General features: G+C 31.8%; 2 long non-coding RNA genes across 2 annotated transcripts; one reads left to right on the top strand and one right to left on the bottom strand.

Moving 5' to 3' along the window:
* On the bottom strand, positions 1 to 24,686 carry LOC123669073. The gene is made up of 4 exons (XR_006745684.1): positions 24,403 to 24,686; positions 11,005 to 11,013; positions 9,429 to 9,432; positions 1 to 11 (listed from the first exon to the last, which is right to left on the bottom strand). It is a non-coding gene; the product is annotated as an uncharacterized LOC123669073 (long non-coding RNA).
* On the top strand, positions 18,413 to 23,118 carry LOC123669064. Its single transcript, XR_006745679.1, has 3 exons — positions 18,413 to 18,426; positions 20,693 to 20,694; positions 22,792 to 23,118. It is a non-coding gene; the product is annotated as an uncharacterized LOC123669064 (long non-coding RNA).
* Positions 24,687 to 25,112: the final 426 nt, after the last annotated feature.

Here is a 25,112-nt window from a genome sequence, read left to right on the forward strand (position 1 = left end):
AGAAGGAGGTTCTCAAATCTTGTGGTTTTTTTTTTTCATGTAAGTTTCCTCAGAAATTTTGCCTGGATGGACCGATTTCGATAATTTTTTTATTAAAAGGGGTTGCATATCATGAGGTCCTCTTTAAATTTAATTGAGATCTGACAAGTACTTTTTGAGTTATTTATACTAATATTATAAAGAGATAGTTTCTAACTTCTAATCTTCGAAAATACTGATCCGATCACGAAACTTCTTTCAGTAACAGAAAGCTACACTATTCAGGAGTGACATAGGCTATATTTTATTGTGATTGAACTAAGAATATTTATTAAAATATAAATTCTGTGAGAAACCTTATATATAAAATTCTTGTGTCACAATGTTAGTTACAATACTCGATTTGATCGAAATCTGAAGACAACTTTTTGAGTAATCTTTAATAACGCGTATTTATTTAACTATTTTTTGTATTATATACCTCATAACTTTTTACTGGCTGCACCGATTTTCGTGTTTCTTTTAAAAATAAAAAGCTAATACTTGTCATGTGATCCATTTAGATATGATCGAGATATAATGAGTACTTTTGACTCTTCATTTTTGATTCTTTGATGATGTGTATTTTAAGACGGTGCGTACTTTGTCGCAACGCCATCTATCTGAAGTTATTAAAACTACTTCAGTGAATATCATCGAGTGAGCTGTATTATCCATTAGGGTAGCAGTTTATTCTTTATAAATAATTTTAATGATTCTTGTTTTAATCGAAAGCGGATACTTGTCTTGTTCTTTGAAATTTGATGACTACTTTTTGAGTAATCTTTGATAGCGCGTATTTACATTAAAAGAATAAATGAAAATTGAAAAATGTTAGTAAATTGGCTTAACCTCACACCTACAACTAACACATCACAACTAACAATCACCTTTAAGAGTATTCGATCAATCTTTTTCTGCAACTGTTCATCTATAAAAAATCTACCAACCTGCTTATTTTTTCAAATCCCCATAAAGGGTAAACGACCTGGTAGTGGTACAAAGGACAGAATAAATAACGATTAGGTTGAACTCGGTAGGAATGGAGGCATTGTTATGATACCAATTTCCACAGGAAACGCGAATCATTTGTCAAGTCCACCTTCTTTAATGTCTAAAAGTTTTCGTGTCTTGAGTAGTTCTTCAGTTATTGTGTGTGTTACATATAAAAAAATGAACGTATGTGTGAAAAATGAGTGTACTTGCGTGCGTTTGTGCATGCGTGTGTGAATGCGTGTGGACTTACCGTGATTTTTCTGGGATACGCCATGATCACGTGAGTCGAAATAGTGGGAGTTTCAAAATGACATTCGTGGTACGTACATAGGTACCGTAAATGTAAAATTATTCATAGAACTCCTATGTATTCGTATATAATTTTCTTACGCATCTCAAAATCGATTTTAAGTTAAAATACACGCGGTTTTTAAATATGTATAGCGTAATGATAGACACGAAATGGATAATAGGATATTTCGGTGATTATAGTTAAAATATAATTCATGAAAAATATTTGCCTTCTAGAGTATGAAAAATAAATTTCTCAATAGGACAGCACCCAACAAACATTTTTGTCATATAATCAAACAATTATATGACTTTGAGTCTTATTAAAGTTATATTACAGTATTTTTTTAACTCTACGTCATGTTATGGTGCATTATGTGTCCAAATAGACGTATAGATTTTTTGTCGTATAACATTGTCGTATAGACGTTATTTCGACATTTCTTTACAATCGTCATATAATAGCGTCTATGAAGACATCTATAAAACTTTCATATACAACTTTTCGTCGTGTAAACGTTTTCGTAGTGTAAACGTCATAATACTATTAATTTTGTCATATTATCATAGTCATATTACCTTTTAAACATCTGCTAAACGAATAGTAATTGTTTACACGTAGTACTTGTAACCATTATATATAAGTCGAATAAGTGTACTAGTGTAACTTGTATACATCCTAAAGTATTACAAAAATGATAATGACCACGGCCATTTCAAATGTGCGCATATCATTTCGATGAAGTCCATCTTCGATAAAAACTTATCAACATCCACATAAATATGGATCATAATTGTGGGGTATATCTAAAAAAAAAGTATTATTCAGACTTAACTAAGTTATATGTCTCGTAAATTCTTCTGTTCTGAAAATATAAATTATTTGAAATAAGTTAGCTAGGCGTTTATTATTTTATTATTGATCCCTAAATCAACTGTCATGGCGTACACATTTACAATATGTACGCAGTATATACGTCGGGAAGTTATATAGTTGTCGTATAACGCAGTCACTTAATAAATTATTAATAAAAATATACGAAAACATTAAAATTTTAAAAGCGCATGAAAAATTTGTTACAAAGTTACCTCACATTAATCAGTAAATTTGATTGCACAATGGTTTGTAACTGATGAAATGGTTTTATCACCTCAACAAGGTAAAAAATACAATATTTTAACTCAGCTGTCAAAAAAACTGCCATATTCAATTAGTGTGTGTTATGTTTATAATCTGTTACAATTTTTCATTCGTTCAATATAAAAGTATCATCTTTAAATGACAATAATACAACGAATACGTTAGATAAACGTCATATTGTGTGCCATTACTCGACACGAAGTCGAATACACGCCGCGACAGCTATCATTACATGACATGTAGTCAAATCGCCAACGTGTATATGACTCCTATGCGACTATATAGGTATTTATATGACTGTTACACGAAACTCTTAGCGCCTTAAGTTGAATAAAATGGGCCCTAATGCCGTCGAGTAAACGTTCTAATGTCGTTTATACGATTATACTAAATAACATTAAGTTGTCACCAAAACGTCTACTCAACGTCGTAAATGTTTGTTGGGCAGCCAATGTTACTATTTTCATATATATTTTTAAAATTTTGATTACTTTTAATTATTTGTTGATCCAATTAGTCATAAAGTTTATTTTGCTTTGATTATAATATTATTTACTTGAAGTAGAATTTCGTTATTTTTTTAAAATTAGCTATGACTTAAGCCTTGTGGATTTTGTTCAAAATACGTAAATTTCGTTTCTGATTTACTAAATATATTTTTTATTTTAAAAGTTCAGGAGCAATCCATAATCATGACTCAGATGCAAATTTAGCTGAGAAGAGCCTACATGACATGTATCATTTTTTACGCTATAAATTAAGTAAAAGTTTATTAAAAATTATACATATTTACAATTTATAACTTAAGAATTAAATATTTACAGATACAGATACATTTTACAAATTATGTTCGCGTGGAATTGCTATGCCGATTCTCTGGGAAAAAAAATCACCAGCTCGCTTGTCACCAGTGGAGGCAATTATGTCTTTTACATGTCAATGTTTGTTATACACATTTTGATATTTGTTATGTAAAACATCAAGCTACAATTTATTGCAGAAGATCAATAGCCTTATTGTTTATTTATATATCTTATTCAAAGGAGTGGTTCGAATACATTACATAATAATAACGAAGAAACAAAACTCTGTCGTGCGGAAAATTAAAAGATATGACTCGCCCTTATATATAATATATATTCAAATATTATAACTCAAAGATGGATCTGTGTACATTCCGAAGCAAATACTTATTATCATATTTTATTTGAATTTAGAGGATGTATAAATATTTTGGATATTCTTATGTGAGTTCCTGTGTGATTAGGATTCCTAAATAAACTATTATACACCTAATATGTTGCTATAGATTTATCTCGGTCGTATACATAATATATTTAGTTTAATTTAAATGACTATCATTAAGACATATTTACATTTTATTTTGTTACAGATCTTGATACTTGAAAATTTCAGAAGCACAACAGGAAATATAACAACTTGCTCATTATTGGTGGTAGTCCGACTGGGTAGGTATGTCGACCTTACATACGATCACAGTTAAAGAACACTTCTCTCAAGGAGTATTGTATTCCTGTGGTGAATAAGGTAGCCAAAGCTCCTGGGGAAAATCGGAGAAAGGGTCGGCTATGCTCCTGATGTCGCTGGCATTTTTAAGCAACTGTATCTGTCACCATCGTACAAACCGTTTATTTGTCACTTAAAAAAAGTAAATTTTGTAAAAAAAGAAAGGATAATTGATTAAAGTTCATCTGTGACTGTTCGACGGATAAAATCGTCGTGTGTTATCAGTCTATATTTAAATAGAGAATATTATTATTAGTTGAAATTATTTTCCTTCTTTAAAAATACTGTAGAATTTACTGCTAGACCAAAATAAATTTAATTTTAACTAATTGTAGCAATAGCTAAATAATACTTACGCGCAAACAACATTGTGAATTCTTTATAATTTTTTAATTGTCAGAAAAGAAAATAAAATCAATTAAATTTTAGAAAAATAGGTAAGACAGGGGAAATATAATCCAATTACAAACAAAATATTAAGACATAATCTAAGAGTAACATAAAAAATGTGAACAAATATGAATGTCGTATTTCTAAATATTCATAAAAAAATTTAATTCTGTTTGGAGAAATATTGTAGGGGAAAAAACTGAATACAACCCAGATAAAAAAAAACATAACAATCGAAAATTTTTTGGTGTTCCTTTTTTAAATTTTAGAATCGGGCTCATTCGTAAAAGCGACCCCGATGTTTGATTAATGAAAAAGTCCTTCCAAAGCAGACCTAGATTTAGTTCTGTTAGTTTTTTTTGTATCCCATACATTGGTGCACTATAACAATCATTATTCTTCATAACGATAAATATGTCGCTACTTAGAACTCATTAAATCATTTTTATTGCTTGCTACACCACTGCTTCTTATCGGTTCAATAAGGTTCCGGTTTGGGTGCCGATATTTCTATCAAAGGGGGTGTTTGAGTTCATAAGAGTTTGTTTACGGTTAATATCAGATAAAATGTTTGATAATAAAATACAGTTTTTAAACAACACCAAAAAAATCTTCTATTATTTCAGTTATAAGATAATTTATAAACATCAGAAAGGTGAATTGAAAATCTTTTTTAAAAATGCTTTGACAAAAAGACAAGTTATACTTATTATACTACTTATGACACAGAATATCTTTTCCAGTGCTGGTACGAGCATATCATACTGACCATGGGCGTACCCACAGTGGGGCAACTTGGGGCGTTTGGGGCTGGCTTGAAGTTAATAACAGGATTAAAAATTCTGTATATTATTTTCAATTTTGTATTATGCACTTATTGAGCATTCATACCTCTGCCTGGCCTGTACAAAATTCTGGCTAGGCACATGATATAAATTCTTCAGACCTCCTATGATCATCCTTACCATGATTATAGTAGCACTTTAACACAGCAAGATAATTAATTAGATTATGGTTCTTTTGGAAACATAAAAGGTAGTTTTAAGCCTTCCAGCGTTGCGTTTTGTTTCGCTAAGGCGAAGCACGTTTTCAACGCCTTGATTATTATTCAAGTGCTTTGAATTTAACACGAGTTTCAAAAGTAATTAAGCTTAGAACAAAACCGTGACGTTTTAGGACTGAAAACGATATATGTTGCCATAAAACTTGTGATTATGTTATACTTTTTTATGTAGTTTTTTTTCAATGCAATAAAGTATATTTAACAGCTCATCAGCGCAGCGTACAGTGACTTGGTCTTTTGCTCTAGGTGTTCTGGGTTCGATGCCTCCCCCTCTCAGTGTGGATATAATATATCCGCCAACCCGCATTGGAGCAGCTGCCTAGCTGCTAGCTGGCTTTTATCTTAATATTAAAATTGCCTACCATAGGAACAGACGACAGTCTGTGTGTGTGTGTGTGTGTGTGTGTTTATATATAATAGTAATTCCTGCCGATTTCGTGAACATTCATGTTAAATATAATTACAGCATGTTCACAGTATGATACTTCCAATTGGACAGAGTCCTTTATAATTTTAAATTTAAAGTTAGTATGTTTTGGTTGTTGATTTTCAAAATTGGTAAAGATAACTTGATACAAAATTTTCCTGCAATTTACGTTCAGTGCCGTTAAGTGTGACCGGACATTGTTAGATATACTTATTATAATTAAAATCATTCCAATTGAAGAGATGTCCATTTCTTTAAAGCTATCTTGCTAAGACAATATTTATGAATGTCACAGTTCAAATAAAAAAGAAAGATATCTTAGACTTAATAATAAGAGAACTAGAACGTAAATGTAAGAGATGTTTGAAGGTAAATGTAAAAAAAAAATGTATTTTGGAGGACACTTAGCTGACTAATTAACGAAATAATTTATGAGAGTTAAATTGTCTACATATATACAAATTATTCATTGAAATTCGTGTAGGTATACGCGCATAAGTTCCGGACGAATGTTCCAAATTACATTTTTTGAATTTGTTATTGTCAGGTTAAGATTGGTACAAAATAACATAAAGTAACGACGTTTAAACGTGACGTTTATATTTCTATTTATTTTACTGTTTTATTTGTACTATTGTGTAAATTAATTCTAAATGCAAGACCCAGACCACCGTAAGCATCTGTATGGCTAATACAAATATATGCCATGTATCTACATGGATCGAACGGCGCAACCGCTAGAACATATAACAGTGCTGTAACTATCGCGTCGTCAAAATTTAATGAATAACAAGTAAATAAATATCACAAAACCTTTTTCTACGAGATGTGACGAATAGTGTTGAAGTAAATATCGCTACTAATTTTTTTAGAAATTATTTAACAGACAATTCTAATAACGTGCGGTCAGTCTTAGAAGAACAAACTCGTCGCCACGCCTCGGACCTCACCGCTAAGGTTAATTTAACTTTTTCAAACAATATCCCCCTTTTCACGATGGCCTAAAATTCAAGCTTGATTATGTATTTTTGCAAAAGGTGTTTCCCGATATGAAAAGAAAATGATATCTACAAAACAGGAATTAAATATTCTGTTATATATTTTTTAACCGACTCCCAAAAAAGGAGGAGGTTCTCAATTCGACTGTATTTTTTTTATGTATGTTACATCAGAACTTTTGACCGTGTGGACCGATATCGACAATTTTTTTTTAATCGAAAGGAGGTGTGTGTCAATTCGTCCCAGTTAAATTTATTTGAGATCTAATAACTACTTTTCGAGCTATATCTAATAATGCGTTGGTACTTGACGCTTTTTTCGTCGACCTATGTTGTATTATACCGCATAACTTTCTACTGGATGTACCGATTTTGATAATTCTTTTTTTTGTTGGAAAGGAGATATCCCTTATTTAGTACCATGATAAGAAAACCAGGATCTGATGATGGGGTCCCAGAGAAACCTAGGGAAACTCTTGAAAATCCGCAATAACTTTTTACTGGGTGTACCGATTTTAATAATTTTTAATTTAATCGAAAGCTGATGTTTGTCATGTGGTCACATTGAAATTTTATTGAGATCTGATAACTACTTTTTGAGTAATCTTTGATAACGCGTAGTTACTTGACTATTTTTTCGTCGATCTACGTTGTATTACTCGTCGATATAATTGAAGTCGGTTTTTTTTTCGTTTGCGAACAAACACAATTATTGATGTCTGGTTAAGGTTTTTGAATAGTAAATAATATCTCTTATTCCATTAAAATCATGTTTTGTACAATTTTTTTTCAAAGTTATTAAGCTTTAATCATCATCTCATATAGTTTAAATAAACCATAACTAGGACTTTAAATGAATATTACATAAAAACGTGTGAAAGATGAAATTAATCCAAGGATTAAAGAAGTTCTTTCCTTTTCCCTTGCGTAATATTTATGGTCTTTCCTCGCTTCTTTTGTCAGTAAAGGTAAAAATAAACATTAAGCCTTCGTCTTTAAGCCTGCTTACATAATACTTGAATGCTTTCAGAGCTATTCATGTTATCGTGAACACGGTATTCAATAGCTAAGTTAAATCGCAGAATCGCGAAAAAAGTGTTATTTGAAATCCAGGCTTTACAGATTCAAGATTCGTCCACTAATGATTCCTTGGTTTTAAATCATAGTAATACATATAAATACATAAAAATTTACGAAATTATAATTTGCCACTGATAAGAATTTAAAATACTTTTGACGTGCTGAACAACTTTTGTGAAACCCACTTATCCACTGTTACATGTGAAGATATGTCATACTTTGACGACGCGTTGGCGAAGCGATCACACACACATCGCAACACGACATCGCAAGCGCGTTGCAGGAGCTCTGGCTGTCTCACTCACCACAAAAACACAAGACTTCTTAGAGTAGTGTTATATAGCTGTGATCTTCTGTAACGTTGAGGCATTTCCCCAGACGTCTAAATGTTCAGCTGGATATAATACCCCGCTGTACCCTACCACAGTAAAAGTTAATCTAAATTAAAGCAATATAAACCATGGACTTTATTCTAAAGCAATAATACAATTGTATGTAAAGATAGGAATGTTACAGGTACTCGCAGGTCGTTAGCTGAAGGATCCGGTGTTTCTAAACTTTTCATAATTCATTACAACTTCCATATTCGTGTTACACATTTCTGTTCGAAATAATTACTACTGGTATTCGAAATGTGATCACTTTTGAAAAAATATAATACCTATTTCTGTTATGTTTTTACGTTTATAATTTAATAAGTGAACACTTTTTTCTGTCATGGCCTGTATGTATGTATGAGTGTTTTCCCGGTGTGGCACTATCATAAAGTGTCAAATATTGACAGGAACAACTTATTTTATGATTTCACACTTAAACCACTTTAGCAATAGCTCAATCTGACAATTGTCAAATTGAAAAATTTTGCCGATACAACAAGGAAATTTTTGTATCAAGTAGATTAGACAACTACCAAATAATATCTATTAATTGCACATTTCAAGGAGACAGTGCTTTAATCTCACAGAATAGAAAGTACGATATGCTATAAAATACACATTTTTATACAGAATGAATATCAAACTATAAATTAAATATCATTTGAAAGTCTTCTTTGAATACAGTTATATTAGAACATTATTTGAACGATTAAAATATTATTTGAACGTTAACGTTTTAGATGTACGGATGATAGCAAAATATAGCGAGAACGAATATTATTGTCGTTAGTTATAATTGACGAAATGACTTGTTTTTTTATTATGTCAGGAAATTATTATAGAAGCTCCTTGAATATGAAGGATGATTTTTTTTTAAATTTTTTACAATAAAAGCTTGCACGCCTGCAAGGAGGCTAAGAAAAAAAGTGCTAACAGATTGTGTATTTATAATAAACGGTTATATTGCTAATAAATCAATTATTTCGATATCAGAAATATATTTATATGTTTTGAATTACTGTTCCAAACTTCATTCGAATGTAAAGTGAGTTCGCGTACTATAGTTGGGGTAAGTTTAAAATATTAAAACCAATGTTACATCACGAACTGGCGGAGAAACAGGTCTAACCTTTATTATGTTTATTATACTTATAAAAGTATTTTGTTTTAACGTAGATAAATTATCTTCGTGTAATTATAGAAAATTGTTGAAAAGTTTATATTTATTAGGGAGTTGTTCGATTATGAGGAAAAAAATCTTCTCGTAAATAATTTACGAGAAATTAGTGTGGTTAAGTAAAGCGCGTATTGTATATTTCGCGCTTAAGTAGGGTGTGGAGTTAGTTTACATCGTCTATCGTAATATCTGCCAACGGTTTGATCCCGGTTAACCACCTTCAGCATCTGACGCAGCTAGAGTTTCCGTGATGATTAATCACCAGTCATATGAAGAAAGAGGTATTGAATGACTCCCTAGTATAATCCATTAGTTTTTTCGTCCCTAGTCCCCGGACGTTTGGTTTTTCAATTGGGGCTTAATCCTTAACCCGGTTTGTATTTATTATTAAAATTTATTGTATAAAATGTAACAATTTAATTATGTTTATTATTAGTTGGACATATTGATTGTAACGACTTAGTCAATGCTTTATATTTTAGAGTGCCCAATCGCCGCACCCGTTCCTAAACTATGCACTTAATTTTATAGTAATACTTATAATAACTTTGAATAGTTACAAGTTCTATAAAGAACTCACTATAGACGGCATCGCTTAAAACCAAATATAAAATCATCATATCAAAAATTTCGGTCTAGCACGTACATCGTTCCATAGCTTAATTGGCTAAAGCATCGACACGGTCAGTCAGAGGTACAGGTTCGATCCCCGCTGGAACGGTCGATTTTTGATATAATATTAAAAATTGTTTAGGATTCCCTATATTTAAGCCCAAACTATGTAATACTATTTTGGTTTTTAGTCATTGTTATATTATATTTTATGTGAGAAGTTATGTATCTAAACAAAATAAAAATAAAATAAATAAAAATTATGAATAACAACAGTTCAATTTAGACCCGATGAAGTGGTCAGGTTTGTTACCACACACGCACTGTTGTTGACCTTTTGTTCGCACGCGTTCCAATATAATTATTAGACCTGTTGTAAAGGTCCACTTTACCTTCTCAATTATTTAAAATTCATATTTTACCCTAATTTCCATCCAGTTAAGTGTAAAGGCATATATTTCAGAATTATTGTACTTCTTCTTGTTAACAATCATCTTTGTAAAATTTTTCATTATTCGTTGCATATCCGCTTTCTTTATTTTTTTTACACATACAACTAGGTCAGTAAACAAGCGCACGGTTCACCTGATGGTAAGCGATTACCGTTTAGACGTCTGCAACACTAGAAGCGGAGCTCTATTTACCTTACTCCCTAACAGGAACACAACAATGCTTGACAGCAATATTATTTAGCTGTTATCTTCTGTAAGATAACTCCTCAAGCTGCTCCAGGTTTTGAGCAGAAAATGTGCTGCTGTGTCCTACATCAGTTAAAAGTCTTCAGCTTATTTTTATTAACGGCTTTTTTTTGACGACGCGTTAGCGCAATGGTCTTAGAGCTGGATGTTCGATACCCGCACATGGCATACTATATTGCCCATACAGAAGTTTGTCACGTCTCGTCTACTAGTTTATGCTTGTGTATTGTGTTTCCGGATCCCCGACACAGGAGTAAATCGCAATGAGGGCTTTTGATTGTGAGTTGTTTATTCATTCATTAGTTTTTTACCTAATAGAGATAGTTTTTTTTTTGCATTGACTACTTACTGTAAATTTAATTGCGAGTAGAAACAAGTAATTAATCAAACTATTTAAACATTTGTGATTTTAACTTTCCATATTTGTAGTTTTTCGTTTTACTTTGGATATTTTATGTTAAGTCTACTTATTACAGAAACTTGTTCCTGTATTTCTAGAGTAAGTTATGTGGTTACCGTTATTACTTGTATGAAAGGGCAGGCGCAGGTTGTACGGATCTCAAGGTTGGAGTGCGGTTGGGAACATTACACACCATTCGCACACCATTACTTGCCATTTAATGTACACGTGTATCAGATTAGCAGAACATTGTTGAAACTTTCACCGTCGAGATTATGTTTTTGTAAGACAAATAAAATATAGTTAGGGATAATATAATTTTTTTAGTATGTTTATTAGCGATAGCGATATTATGTAAGCGTTGATATATGTTGAATAAACGGCTGTTATCTTATTTCTAAAACTAACAAACCGTTTGTGAATGCCGTTCGTAAATGAGTTAACACGTGTGAAATGCTGCTATTTTTAATCAAGTAGGTATATCAAAGACAAATTTCGGAAAATACTAAAATAGGTTTCGAACGGAAACCAAACTACCAATAGTTCATCAGGTCTTTCATCATCAATATATAAGAGTGATCTAATTTGACTATCTTTCTAATATTTTGCAGCTTATAGTTGTTAATACATCATATATAATATCATTTTCGTTGAGAAAATAATTTGCCACAAAATGCAGAAAATAATTAACTAAATTCAAGTTTGTAATATAGGCTGTAACAAGTCAAAACTAAATTTGTCTACCAAGAAATTTAGCATCTAAACATGTGTTAATATCAAAAATTTGGTTCACTAGATTAGTAACGAATGAGTTCGTTTTTTGTACTATTGAATCGCTTTATTTTTATCTCTCTGTGCTTTAATAAAAGTTGACTCGCCGAAAATAAGAGAAACTCCATCATTAACATTTTGAGAAGGTGTTTTAATTTTTGAAATTCTATAAGGCTGGCCGTGTATTAATATCATATAGAAGTAACAAGGCGTGGGAGCCTTCGAGGCGTTCTTGTATTTTAAACTTGTCTTACCGCTGATTCAGATTTGATATCGGTTGGATTTTGACAATTAGAACTCCTTTCTTATATATACATACTGTATCATCTATGTATATATAATTATATGTATAAAAATGAATGTTTGTCTGTATTTCCTTTATAGAATCGTAAAATATGCATTTGACCATGTCATGACCTGTATGTTAAATATACTCTTAAACTTTAAGCTTTACTAAGAGTTCTTTTGTCATGTTAACTTAAGGATTTATCACATCAAAAAGATTATCAGAACAGCTCTTAACATTGAAGCTGGTAAGCCTGTTCAAAGGAATATTGTCATAAAGTACTTGCCCTGTGTTATAAAATTCTACATTTCACAAAAAAAAGATAATGTAAATAATTAATTTGCCTAGAATTGAACTGAATCAACCTGCAAACGAATCACGCGGTTGGATAAAAGCTTCTCCACAATACACGAGAAGGGTTGGAGCGTAACAAACTATCCTACGTCACAATTGACTGGTAATAATTTTATGAGTAATGATGTGTTGCTGTTGTTCATGATCGCAATTAGGACTGACAGCGTGACATATTGACCGAGACATGGTGAAAGAGACCTACGAGGACATATCACACAATTACCAAATAGTTGTACAAAATACAAATATATACCTCGAGTGGAAATCTAACCTCCGTCCATCGGTGTTAATACATACACCGCTACATCTTACAATTATTAATTAGCCCTACGTAAAGTTTATTTAGACAAAGTAAAACTGATGTAGGTATGTTATCACAGAGATTGCTTGATATAGTGTAAGATTATTTTATATATATATATTTAATAAAACACTTTTTTCGGATTTTATCGCGGTTTATTGTTAACTTTTGATTCCCAACGTTTCGGATACTTTACAGCAACCATGGTCACGGGAGGACAGTCCTGTGTCAAAAAAGTGTTTTATTAAATGAGTAAAATTCGCGTAAACATTAGAAAACAATATATATATATTTGTTGCGCCAACAAGAAATACACTAATACAATATTAAGAGGCAAGCTCAGTTATTCGGCCAAGTGTATCCTCAATTACAGGCGCAAACTGCATGCACTTGAGCGAACAATTTATTATTATACTATAGTTATAATATTTAAAAGTAAAGACAGTAATAAATTAACAAAACAAAAATTTCACAAGAGATAATTACCAAACGAGACACAATTTTCAAAAAACAATTACTAACAACAATTATAACGCATCATCTGGTCTGAAATTAACAATAATAAATAATAACAGCAGATTTCTGACTAATATAAAAGTAATTAATCATTATCAAATGGAATGTCAATTCAATAATACTTGGATTATCAAAAATTATTAAAAAAGTTATAGTTAGTTAGTTTATATATGTGTTTTATAGTTTGCATTTGTAAATAAGAGAGCTTGTTAAAATATTTTCTTTGATGATATAACGAACCTACCGCTTCATAGGGAAGAAGTAAATTATTTAGTGTTATGGTTACCTGTGACGAAACGGTGTACAAATAACGTAATATTGTATTCTGTTTGTTTGAGTAGGACATATTTTCTAGAAATTGGTCAAGCCTTTATGTCACAAGTAGTCTATAGTTCCGTAGCTGCCCGTAATAAGATATTTTATTTTTATTATTCAGTGTGATTGACATCTTTTATTACTAAATATTAATATTTTTGTATTTCATTTTCTTTTAATTTATTTTAGTAAATTTTCTTTATATTACTCGTATTAAGTATAGTAAAAACTAAATCTTGGTGAGAGAGATAAATTTTTAGATATAAAATTATGACTATATAACCCTAAAAGCTTCTCACAATAAACTGTTTAAAAATGTACTACATTTTGGTAATTAAAAATAAAAACTGACATCGAAAGTATTAATTATTAAAATATCTCATTAGGAAATGTTCAAGCTGTTACCGCTACGCGACTGAATTACACATTGAAAATTATTTCAAGTCAAGGATTTTTCCCGACTCCGTTCACTTGAACATCGCTGGAAAGATTTTTTAAATTAATCCTAGAATATATAGCCTGTATTTTATACGACTAGAGCGGCAAACAAGTGTACGGAACACTGATGGTAAACGTTTATGTTGCTATTAAGATTGACGCAAAAGCCTGCCACACCGGCAACACGCAAACACTTTGTCGAACTTACTACCAACTCTCTCCAAGAGTCATATAGTATAAAAAATATATATAATAATACTAATAAGGTTGAGGTTAATAATGTTGAGGTACTTCCCCAGTCGGGCTGTTAAAGGTTTTCAGCAGGATATTTCCTGCTGTGCCTTACCACAGTAAAACTGTCTGTTTTACAGAAAAAGAGAGAATATACACTTTATTGTACACGAATTACTAAAAAATTGACACAATTTTTTTAATTATACAGTCGAAACAAAATAAACAATACAAAAGCACTTCTAACCGCTGCTACTGTATCGTGTCCAGTACCCAAAGGTTATCTGGAAGAAATCACTATTTAGCGATAAGGTCGCCTTTGTACATCTTGTATTGTATATTTCTTTATGTGCGTCTATATTTCGGTGTACATTAAGAATAAATAAATAAAAAATAAAAATAAATAAATAACTAAAAGCAGTCTTATCGTTAATTAGCGATTTCTTCCAGACTACCCCTGTCCATCCCACCGTCTGCTTTAATAAGCCAATCTACTCAATCCAATATAAGAAGTGAAAGTTCTAAGCATATAGTGTGACAGATAGATATATAGAGACATGATGTCAAAAGGTTACCCTTATACTATATACCCTTGGTTAGGTACATTTTGATACGGTCGGTATCCTAAAAAAAAAAACAGAAAAAAAAGTGAAAAATTTATTGAAAAGTGCGATAAACTCAAATTCGATTTGATTCAGTAAATTAAGTGATTAGATTCAGTCGATTTAAATGAATCGAGCGTTTTAAATTGATTTGTCGTTGAGTACAATTTTCTTATTGAATTAAAATCAAAAAGAGAACTTTGCGTATTTAAAAAAATATAATAGATATGATTTAAAATTATTTTAGTTTTTTAAGTTTTATTATGACATGTATTTTATTTTGAGTCAGAATTATTCATTTCAAATAATCTTGAAATCGCGAAGACAAGAGTGGAATAAATCAAGGCAGTCATGTGTTTACATTTAATTACACTTTGTAGACGATATTAAATGAATCAATTTACATACAGTTAAGGCTGTCAGCCGGAAAATAATTAAAGCAAACCCTTTCAGTGACGTGATTTCCGCGTTATTACCACAATGTGTTTATGACTTTAATTAATTCTTAATATTGTTTTAATTGGATTGAACAGAAAAATTCTTGGCTAGTCTTTAGATTAAGAGCCGTCGAATTAATTTTGTAATGAAATTATGCCGATTAACGGTCAAATTTTGAGCTTAGATAGTTTAGGTTAAATCAAAAGACTTACCAAATTCTGTAAGATTCCTACTGCTAGGATTTTCCTCCAAAACCAAAGAATGATTATGACTAAATCATTCATTAATTACGCTTCTCTATTGTAAGACGACGATTATTTTTTTGTTAAGAGATCATAAATAATTATAATCATGGAATGTGAACTATAAAATGTTGAATAATTTTAGCTATAAAATGTTTTTAGGAAACTGCAAAGTTTTTTGAGATATTTTTTTAAATGCACGCCAGAAAAGACAATAGCAAAAAAAAATAGTTGTGTCTTCATTTATACGTATTCATATCATTATTTGTAATGACAGAAGCAAGTATCAAAATATTTATTAATTTTCGTAATTTCAAATGACACCGAAAATACATTACAAAGCACTATGTATCGAAAATGCTTCGTTGAAACGCTTCAGATCGCTGTTTACGGATACGTAAATAGACACAGTATCGAGGGTGAGCTCAGGAGAGGTACGGTTAAGCCCATCGACCGCTCCGAGCTCTGAGCTTGTTTGTTCAACATCCAATCCTATGTAGGTACTCTTTCTGTAACGAGATTAACTGCGAGGTACAAATTTTTGTCGGTAGCGTATGTTGATGAATTTTTAAAGTTGTTTTTGACTAGATTATGTGTATGGTTTCGGTTGGTTATTGTATTTTAAATTGTATTATTTTTTAAGTTTATAACTAAATAGTCCTCTTGGTTTTTGCTAATCGTTTCACCACTATTTGGTTCTATAATAAAAATAAAGAAGGTTTTTCCTTTTTTTGTAGATTTCTTTGTAGAACCTAAGCTGAGCGTTCAACGTATGTTAATTTAGTATAATGTAATTTACTTAGTCGTTGCATTATACGTTATTGCTTAGAATCAAAAATTATTGTGCTTTTAGCGAAACGAAAACAGAAGAAAAGTACTGCCAATTGCATTATAATGTAATATGTTTAAGACATTAAAAGTTAAGCATCTTGTTATAAAAAAATAGTATAAACGTTAATCAGCAATGATTGTTACACAGTGGATCTTCAAATAAAATAACTTATATTATGTTTTGAAATGTACGTGTCTTACAGTGTTCTCCAATACCGTTACAATATAAGATAAACTTAAAGATAATTCTGACACGTGAATAGTCACTGATGCCATACCGAAATTAAGTGACCGATCTGCTGTCAATACACGTTGTATATAAAGAGGAAAATGTTAACATATACCACTATAAACAGGCGCGTGTAACAATCGTACAGTCCTTCTGACGGTAAGCGAATCTAGTATATTTACGCTTGCAGTAACCAGAAGCTTTGCTAGCGCGTTGCCGATAAAGACCCGTCTTTGTTTACCCCACTACAGAACACAATACGTCTTGAGAGTAACGTAGCTTGAGAGGTACCGGGGGGACATGGCCCCGGACGACACACGAAAAGGGGGTGGCAAAATCACGAGGATTTTTTCAATTGCCAAAAAAAATCATTCCAAATCGCGTCCGCAATAATAATAATTATTATTTATTTATTTCAGATTAACAATATTATAAATTTTTACAGTTGTTGCAATGTAGCACGCGTAGTAATAGTAGAATTTAGAACCTCTCCTTTTTTGAAGTCGGTAAAGGAACGTAATGAAAATTGTACTTGCAACGAGTGTGTTTAAATAATTTGGTAAAAAAGTAGATGGATTGTTAGGGGCGGCAAATTTTTGGTAGGCCCCGGACGGCAAAAAACCACGCTAGCCCACTGTATGTAGCTGTGAACTCCTGTAAGGTTGAGCTACTTCTCAAGTCTAGAGGATATGATAGATAATATGATCTCTAGTATAAGATGTTTTTTTGCTGTGTCCCACCTTAATAAAAGTATATAATAGTATTAAATTATTACAAATTTTATATGTGTATAATATGTGCATGTGTATGTTTACATTACATTTTTGCGCCCCATCCCACACTCTATTTAGTCCTCTGCCCAGAGGATGCCTGGAAGAGGTTGCTGTATTAGCGATAATACTACCTGTTACAACTGATGCAAATCTTATACTATTAAACGAGCAATTCTTGTATATATATATATATATATAATCTGAATCTCGGAAACGGCTCCAACGATTTTCATGAAATTTAGTATACAGGGGATTACGGGGGAGATAAATAAATCTAGCTAGGATTCATTTTTAGAAAATGTCGTTTTATCCCTATTTTTAGGCAATGAAAAAATGGCTACAATATCGTTAGAATAAGAAGGTAAATTTCGCATCTGTCAATAAAGTTGTAATAGCTCAGGGGAAATCGGCCGATCGCGCTCGGCCGAAAAGATCATGGTTCGAATCCTCACGTATTCCAGATCGATTATCGTTTTTTTTCTTTTTTTTTCTAAAAGAAATAAAATCGAAAAATATTATTCATATTTTATCAATATGTAATTCGTATTTAAATATGATTTTCAAAAAACACGATTTACTAAGAATACCGAGCTAAGCTCGGTCACCCAGGTCCTTCTATTTTTATATATCATTTGTAATACTGTTAAAGCCTTGTATTGGTGTGCGAAAGTGTAAATAAATTAATAAGTTTTTATATTTAAGTATATTACCGACATGCTTAGAATGCACTAAAATTTTTACTATAAGGGCTTTATTCTTAATTTGAAGTTCATCACAGATAAATAAAACACATCTCGTCAGCAGCAATACCCTTATATAAAAGCGGGTTTACAAGACATTATAAATCTATTATACATTTTTACAATTAAAATAAAACCGGATCTCACCAATCCCTTACTTCCTCGTCCCTAGCTCCCTACTCTTCTTAATCATTTTACTCAATATTAACTTTAGGTGCTCCTCTCGATTAGTTAACAATTTTCATTAATAAAATATTACATCTTATGTCGGTGAAATTTGTTCCTTAAATCACATGTTATTCACATTACAAAATCAGGAAATTTAACGAAATTATATATATTTTTTTTTATTTTATTCACGATTATTTTTAAATACGTATTTGTACGTTTGTTTTCTTTAAATCAAAGGAATAAAGTATAGGGGAAACAAATAACGTATGTGTTTTTTATTTCGAAGTCAATATGTACTATAAATAAACACATAATTATTTATTTGTGTGTTTGGTTGCCTAGCAACAGACTACTGTAACTTTTTTTTGAGTTACACTATTACACCTAAACAAACTGTTACCTTTCCAACTGTAAATGATTACTGATGGTCTAAAGTGGATGGGAACTTACTTGACTCGAAGTATTATATAATATTTATATATTAACTTTATTGTGTATAATTTATATATCATTTAGTTTGTAAGTTCCATCCCATTTTTTTTTTTCAACTCTGTACACTTCCCTAACGCTTTTCATTTTTTCCGCCCTGTCCTATACTCAGAGGTTGTGTAGAGGAAATCACTCTTAGCGGTAAGAGACCGCCTTTGAAATTCTTTATTATTATGTATCAATTTTTAATTCGTTTCTTTATGGTGTACAATAAAAAGTATTTATTTCTTTTATTCAACATGTTACCCTGTTACCAAATTTTTTATATATTTATAAAAAAATTGAAAAAAATATTTAAAAAATATAAAAACGGCAATCCCCGGAGGATGCAGGATAGCAGGTTATGGATAAGGCTGTCGGTAGTTAAGAATCGAGGATGAGGAATCTGACAATGCGGGCCGTTTCAAACAACACCGCCTTTTGAATCCAACTCTTGATCCAACAGTCAAACGAGAGTTTCTTAAGGTGTTGGTCGAAACTCTTCGCTAATAGACCATTGACCGACACAAAAATAGGAACAATTATTGTTGATTCTACACTCCACATGCCGGTAATCTCGTGAGCCAGGTCTATATATTTACTTTTTTTTCGTCTTTACGAGGTTATCGTCATGTAGAACTGTAATGTAAAGTATCGCAAATTAACCAATAGGCTTCATGAAGCCCGTCAGAAAAAAAGCTAAAAATTTGGCTATGGCTTCTTTAATTAAAATTCTAATAATTAAAGAAATCCCATTTTATTTTGAACGTAAAGTACGAAGAAGTTGCTGCTTTAAAGTCAAATTTCAGTTGCTAATAATAATTATTATTACCTGTAAATTTATGAAACTTACAATTAAAATTAATAATAAGTAATCACAATTAAATAATTATACGAAGAAATAATTATAAGATATGAATTTTATAATCGACTAATCGTTGACTATATCGATACGTTCATAGTCTCACGTTCATATACGTTCTATAGTCAGCATTATCAGCTAAACTAGTACATCTCTAATGCTAATGCATGTATGAAATTGAGGTAACTCGCTCTTCTAATGTTACTAACGTTGTTAGTAATCCAATTTCCCCGGTCTAATAGACAATGTTGCCAACTATGTGATGTATGATAAAATACTCTTGATTCTCATAAATAAAATTTACTTATGTTATTGGCTTAATTTATTACAGTATTTATAAATATTATTTTTAGGCTTTATCTACAATGTAATAAATATACGTATACGGAAATCATCACAGCGAAATAATGCTATTTTTAAGAAGCATTGTGTTCCTGTGGTGAGTAAGGTGACCAGAGCTCCTGAAGAGGGTTGGAGGCAGGATTGACAACGCTTTTGCAATGCTTCTGGTATTACGGTAATCGGTATACGGTAAGAGGTCGTATCTATATTTTATGTGTAGCATTATACATATAATGCCTTGGTTTCGCTACAGGTCATGAATCAAGTATATATTGTAAAATTTTCGGAAGTCAAGTTTGCACAGTAAACATTTATGCAGATTGAGGATACGCTATGCATGTGAATATACTCGTAGTTTAAATTACGTTGGCGTGTGAACTACAGTGGGCTTTCGGACCGGAAAATTTTCTAGGAATAGGAAGAATCTAATTGCACATATTCAGAATACAATAACATTGAAGAAACAAGATCAGAGCTAGCCAAAATCTTACTTGTAGTTTTATAATAATAATAATAAATATTATATTTTTATTGTTTTGTAATAACAAATATTGCTTTAACAAAGAAAGAACTAGCATAAAATTAAGTAGTATTTACTTACTACTATTTCATTTAATGCATTTTTTGTATTTAATACATAAATGCTCCTGGGGGGATTGGGGATAGTGTCGGCAACGCGCTTGCGATGCTTCTGGTGTTGCAGGCGCCTATAAGCTACGGTAATCGCTTACCATCAGGTGAGCCGTACGCTTGTTTGTCGATCTAGTGACATAATAAAAAAATAAAAAAAAAATTAAGTTGTCTTTATGAGAGTCTTAAATAAATTTAATATATAGTATTCTTGTCATATAAATACATATAGATAGAGGTGAGTTGAACCTTTATCTCCCACTCTACTTACTTGCGATTACTGCTGTGGCGGCATCTATCTCGCGACATACACACAACAGAAAACTGATGTGTCCTACATCGCGATATCAAAGCTATCAGAGCGATTGAATATACAAGAACCCGACAACATCCGTTTGTGGCAGTAGCCCATCAGACTCAACACCCGTCTGGTCGGAGGATCCTCCCTTTGCGATGTCGGACGAGAAACTCAATACCCTGTTCGTCACCCCCACTGCGGTGGACGGTAGTAGACATTAAATATTATCTTCTTACTTTCACTACTTTCTTAACTTTTTTTATATTATTGCCCGCTTTATATTATTTACCCGCGACTTTGTTCGCATAGAAGTTTTCATATTATATGTTAGTTATTGGTGCTCAGCTCCTACTAGTAATAATAGGTAATATGATGTTATATAGCCTACAGTCTTCATCGATAAAATCATTCTTTATTTTGTCGAGAAAGACTATGATATGAAATATATGATAATAAAATAATTATTTTAATTTACATCAGAAATGGGAACTACTGGTTACAATGAGCACATTATACCTAACAGATTTTCCCACCTGCAGAAAATTTGTATAGATAGAAGAATTTGTAAAGAATGGACTGTTTGAGTTAATTGACTCTTACTGTCGAGTAACAAAAACGATTTCCTACAATAAGCTGTGTTATCACTTTAACTGCTTTCTTACACATTCTTTATTATACACTCGATACTGTAAAAAGTTATCGCCCATAAAAGGAAGAAAATGCGTCTTATCCGATTTATTTTATAGCGTAAGTCATCACACTCCATTCACTTCGAGTGTGAGATGAGTTGATATCACCTTTGTGTTATCGGCACGTCTTACTTTACATTCACCTTTTTTTTCCAAGAAAATACCATCCAGTAGATATATACTTTATATTTCCTATTTTTATCGGGAAAGTGACTTTATTATATCTATTGATTTTTGTTATAAAAACAGCACATAATAATAGTTATAAATCGCCTTCAAAATGGAGAATGGTCTCATCTATATTTTTTATCTGTGTTACCAAATTTGATTGTTTTTTTTTTAATCGAAAGCTGTTGCTTGTCTTTTATTTCCATTTAAATTCGATCGAGATCTGACAAGCACCTACATTGTATGTACCTACACTTATTCGTACTACTTATACTTATATCTTTATATATTTCTTATTCATTCCTTATTCATATTCATCATTCATTTATACAATCATACATTCGCTCATTCATTAACTATCTTTATTTAATCTTTTATGTATTTCAGCCACACGTTTGACATATGTCAATGGTGAAAATATTAATGGTAGTGATGTTTTGTTCCTAATTATCCACGCGTGTAGAACGTAAACAACGCGTCGAGTTCAATTAATATCAATTATTAGAACATGCGACGTTGAATAAACGAACGAAAACGTGACGTCTGTCCCGTCACGTAGAGACTGGAGCGTGACGGCAAGGTGTTACAACCAATTTTGAATATTTTTCACACAAATTCTGTCTCCGTGTTTTGACTCTTATAAAACTTAAATTATTATTATTGGGAAATTTTAAATAATTTTTTGTAATTAAATTAAAAACTTTATCACTCATTAATCTGTTACTCTGGGGTCCCAATTCCTTACGCTGATAAAGTTAGAAATTTGGGCCTTATTATGGACTGCAACCTTTCTTGGAAAGCTCATGTTAATGAAATCAGCAAAAAAATACATTACTCGATCCACTCTCTCAAGCGTCTCCAGTATTTTCTTCCTTTCAAAACCAAATATATGCTTGCGCAGTCCCTTCTACTACCTATCCTTGACTATGCCGATGTATGCTATCTGGATGTGACAGAGGAGCTGCTTAGAAAATTGGAGCGACTTCAGAATCTCGCAGTACGTTTCATTTTTGGCCTACGAAAGTTTGATCGTATCTCTCACTTCCGTGCTCAGATCAAATGGCTCCCTATTCGCCTTCGCCGTGATATGCATATCCTTTCTACTCTCTTTAACATCATACGTAACCCAAACTCTCCTTCTTATCTTCGATCCCGTTTCCACTTCCTACCCTCTCCTAATCGTTCCAGGCGCCCTGGCATTACACCAAAGCTGGATGTACCAAAGTGCAATACCAAATTTAAACTAAATTCATTTGCGGTACGCGCCTCTTTACTGTGGAACAAACTCCCAGAAAGCATTCAAAAGAGTCCTTCCCTTGTTTCCTTCAAACGTAAATTAAAGGAGCATTTTATATCTCAACTCAATTTACAATCATCTACTTAATGAATATGTAAGTATATAATTACCTATAATATTATATCATATATTTGTATTTATGTGTGTACGTATGTATGTGTATATATATATATATATATATATATATATATATATACAGGGTGACTGGTGAATTACTATCAATATTTACAGAGGATACTCGGTACATGATTCTCATTCGAATTATGTAAAAAAAATAGGTACTTAATTTTTGACAAAATTCCCATAAATTTCAATTTAAATAAATGAAATGTAGACATATTAATTTTCGTGCGTGCGTGCGGCCTTGGCCTTGTACTGTGCCGCTTGCCGCCGCACGCCGCAACCCCCGCCAATTCTAATTCCCCCCTAAATTCGATTAGTAGGTCACTAGGTCAGTTGGGCAAGCGCCGCCATAAGGTTTGTACGCTAGAATACGTCCATCTTTCCGCGCGCGCGCCTAGTGATCGATCTTACGCGTATACTTATTATGTCAAGTATGAATGTGACCTGTTATAAGTAATTAGGTATGGCTTATCAATACACAAATGCAGAGTACTTAAAAGTGACCCGTTCGTGTTATATCGTGTAAAAGACAATAAGTATGGTTCATTTATTACGTAAGACGATTTAGGGGGAGAGGGGATCGATCATGTCTTTAGTCTCGATAGTTCTTAGGTAAAATTACAAAAATGCGCAAAGTGAAAATACCTTGAAAAATCGCGGACAACCGCGCGAGTGGCGACTAGTTGTCACTTGCTTTCGTAAACAACATTCGTTATTTCGTTGATTAATATTGTAGTTGAAATAATAAATGGATTATTGAAGTGTGAATAGTTTCTTTTATTTGTTTTTTTTTTTTGTTAAGCCTCTGGACTGAAAATCTTATGTCGATAAAGATCAATAATTAAAACCAAAGTTTATTACTACCAAATAATAAAAATTATTAGTACCTACCTAAAGTACAAATAAAAATTAACATTGAAACAAACCAAACGTGTATTCATTTTTTCGTTTAGATTCTTACGTAATAAATTAATGTTTATCAAATTATCAAGGGGAATATTTATCAAGGGGAAGGGGGTCGGCCTAATCTTATCTTGGTATTTTTGCCTGTCCTAAGCCAAAATTAAAGTATGAACGGGGAATGGATCATACTGGTTTATCAAAAGTAGCCTGCTACCCTGTTAACACTTGGCGGTGTTTGGACGTAGGTAAACGACCGCGCGATAACTTATGTATCTATACCTACACACCTGCTTTGTGACGACTGCGCAGCTAGGGCGTCCAGACGACGCGTAATTAACGAGATAACTGTTGGTTAACTTTACTTAGAAGTTTATGAATACTTATTTTATATGTAATTTTTTTTCGTCATATATGATCGTCAATTAACACGTCCTCAAATATTGATAGTAATTCACCAGTCACCCTGTATATATATATATATATATATATATATATATATATACATATATATATATATATATATATATATATATATATATATATATATATATATATATGTAAGTAGTGTGTGTGTATATGTATATGTATTATATCTATATGTATCTATGTAAGTGTATGTATTTATACCTGTAAGTATGTAATATATTACAATTCTTTAGCTATTACGTTATTAATTCTTGCACTGTGTTCCCCGCTATATGACACTCTCTCTCATGAACATTGGTTGACTGGAAGAGATCTCTTCTAGAGATAAGTCCACCTTTGCCATCAACTTTTTGTATAATTTTTCTGTACATTATTTTTAGTGCAATAAAGTATATAATAATAATCAATCACTTCAGCCTATCGCAGTCCACTCCCGGACATAGGCCTCCCCAAGTTCGCGCAAAAATGGCGTA

This window comes from Melitaea cinxia, chromosome 3 (genome assembly GCF_905220565.1).
Source record: "Melitaea cinxia chromosome 3, ilMelCinx1.1, whole genome shotgun sequence".
NCBI classification, from domain to species: Eukaryota; Metazoa; Arthropoda; class Insecta; order Lepidoptera; family Nymphalidae; genus Melitaea; species Melitaea cinxia.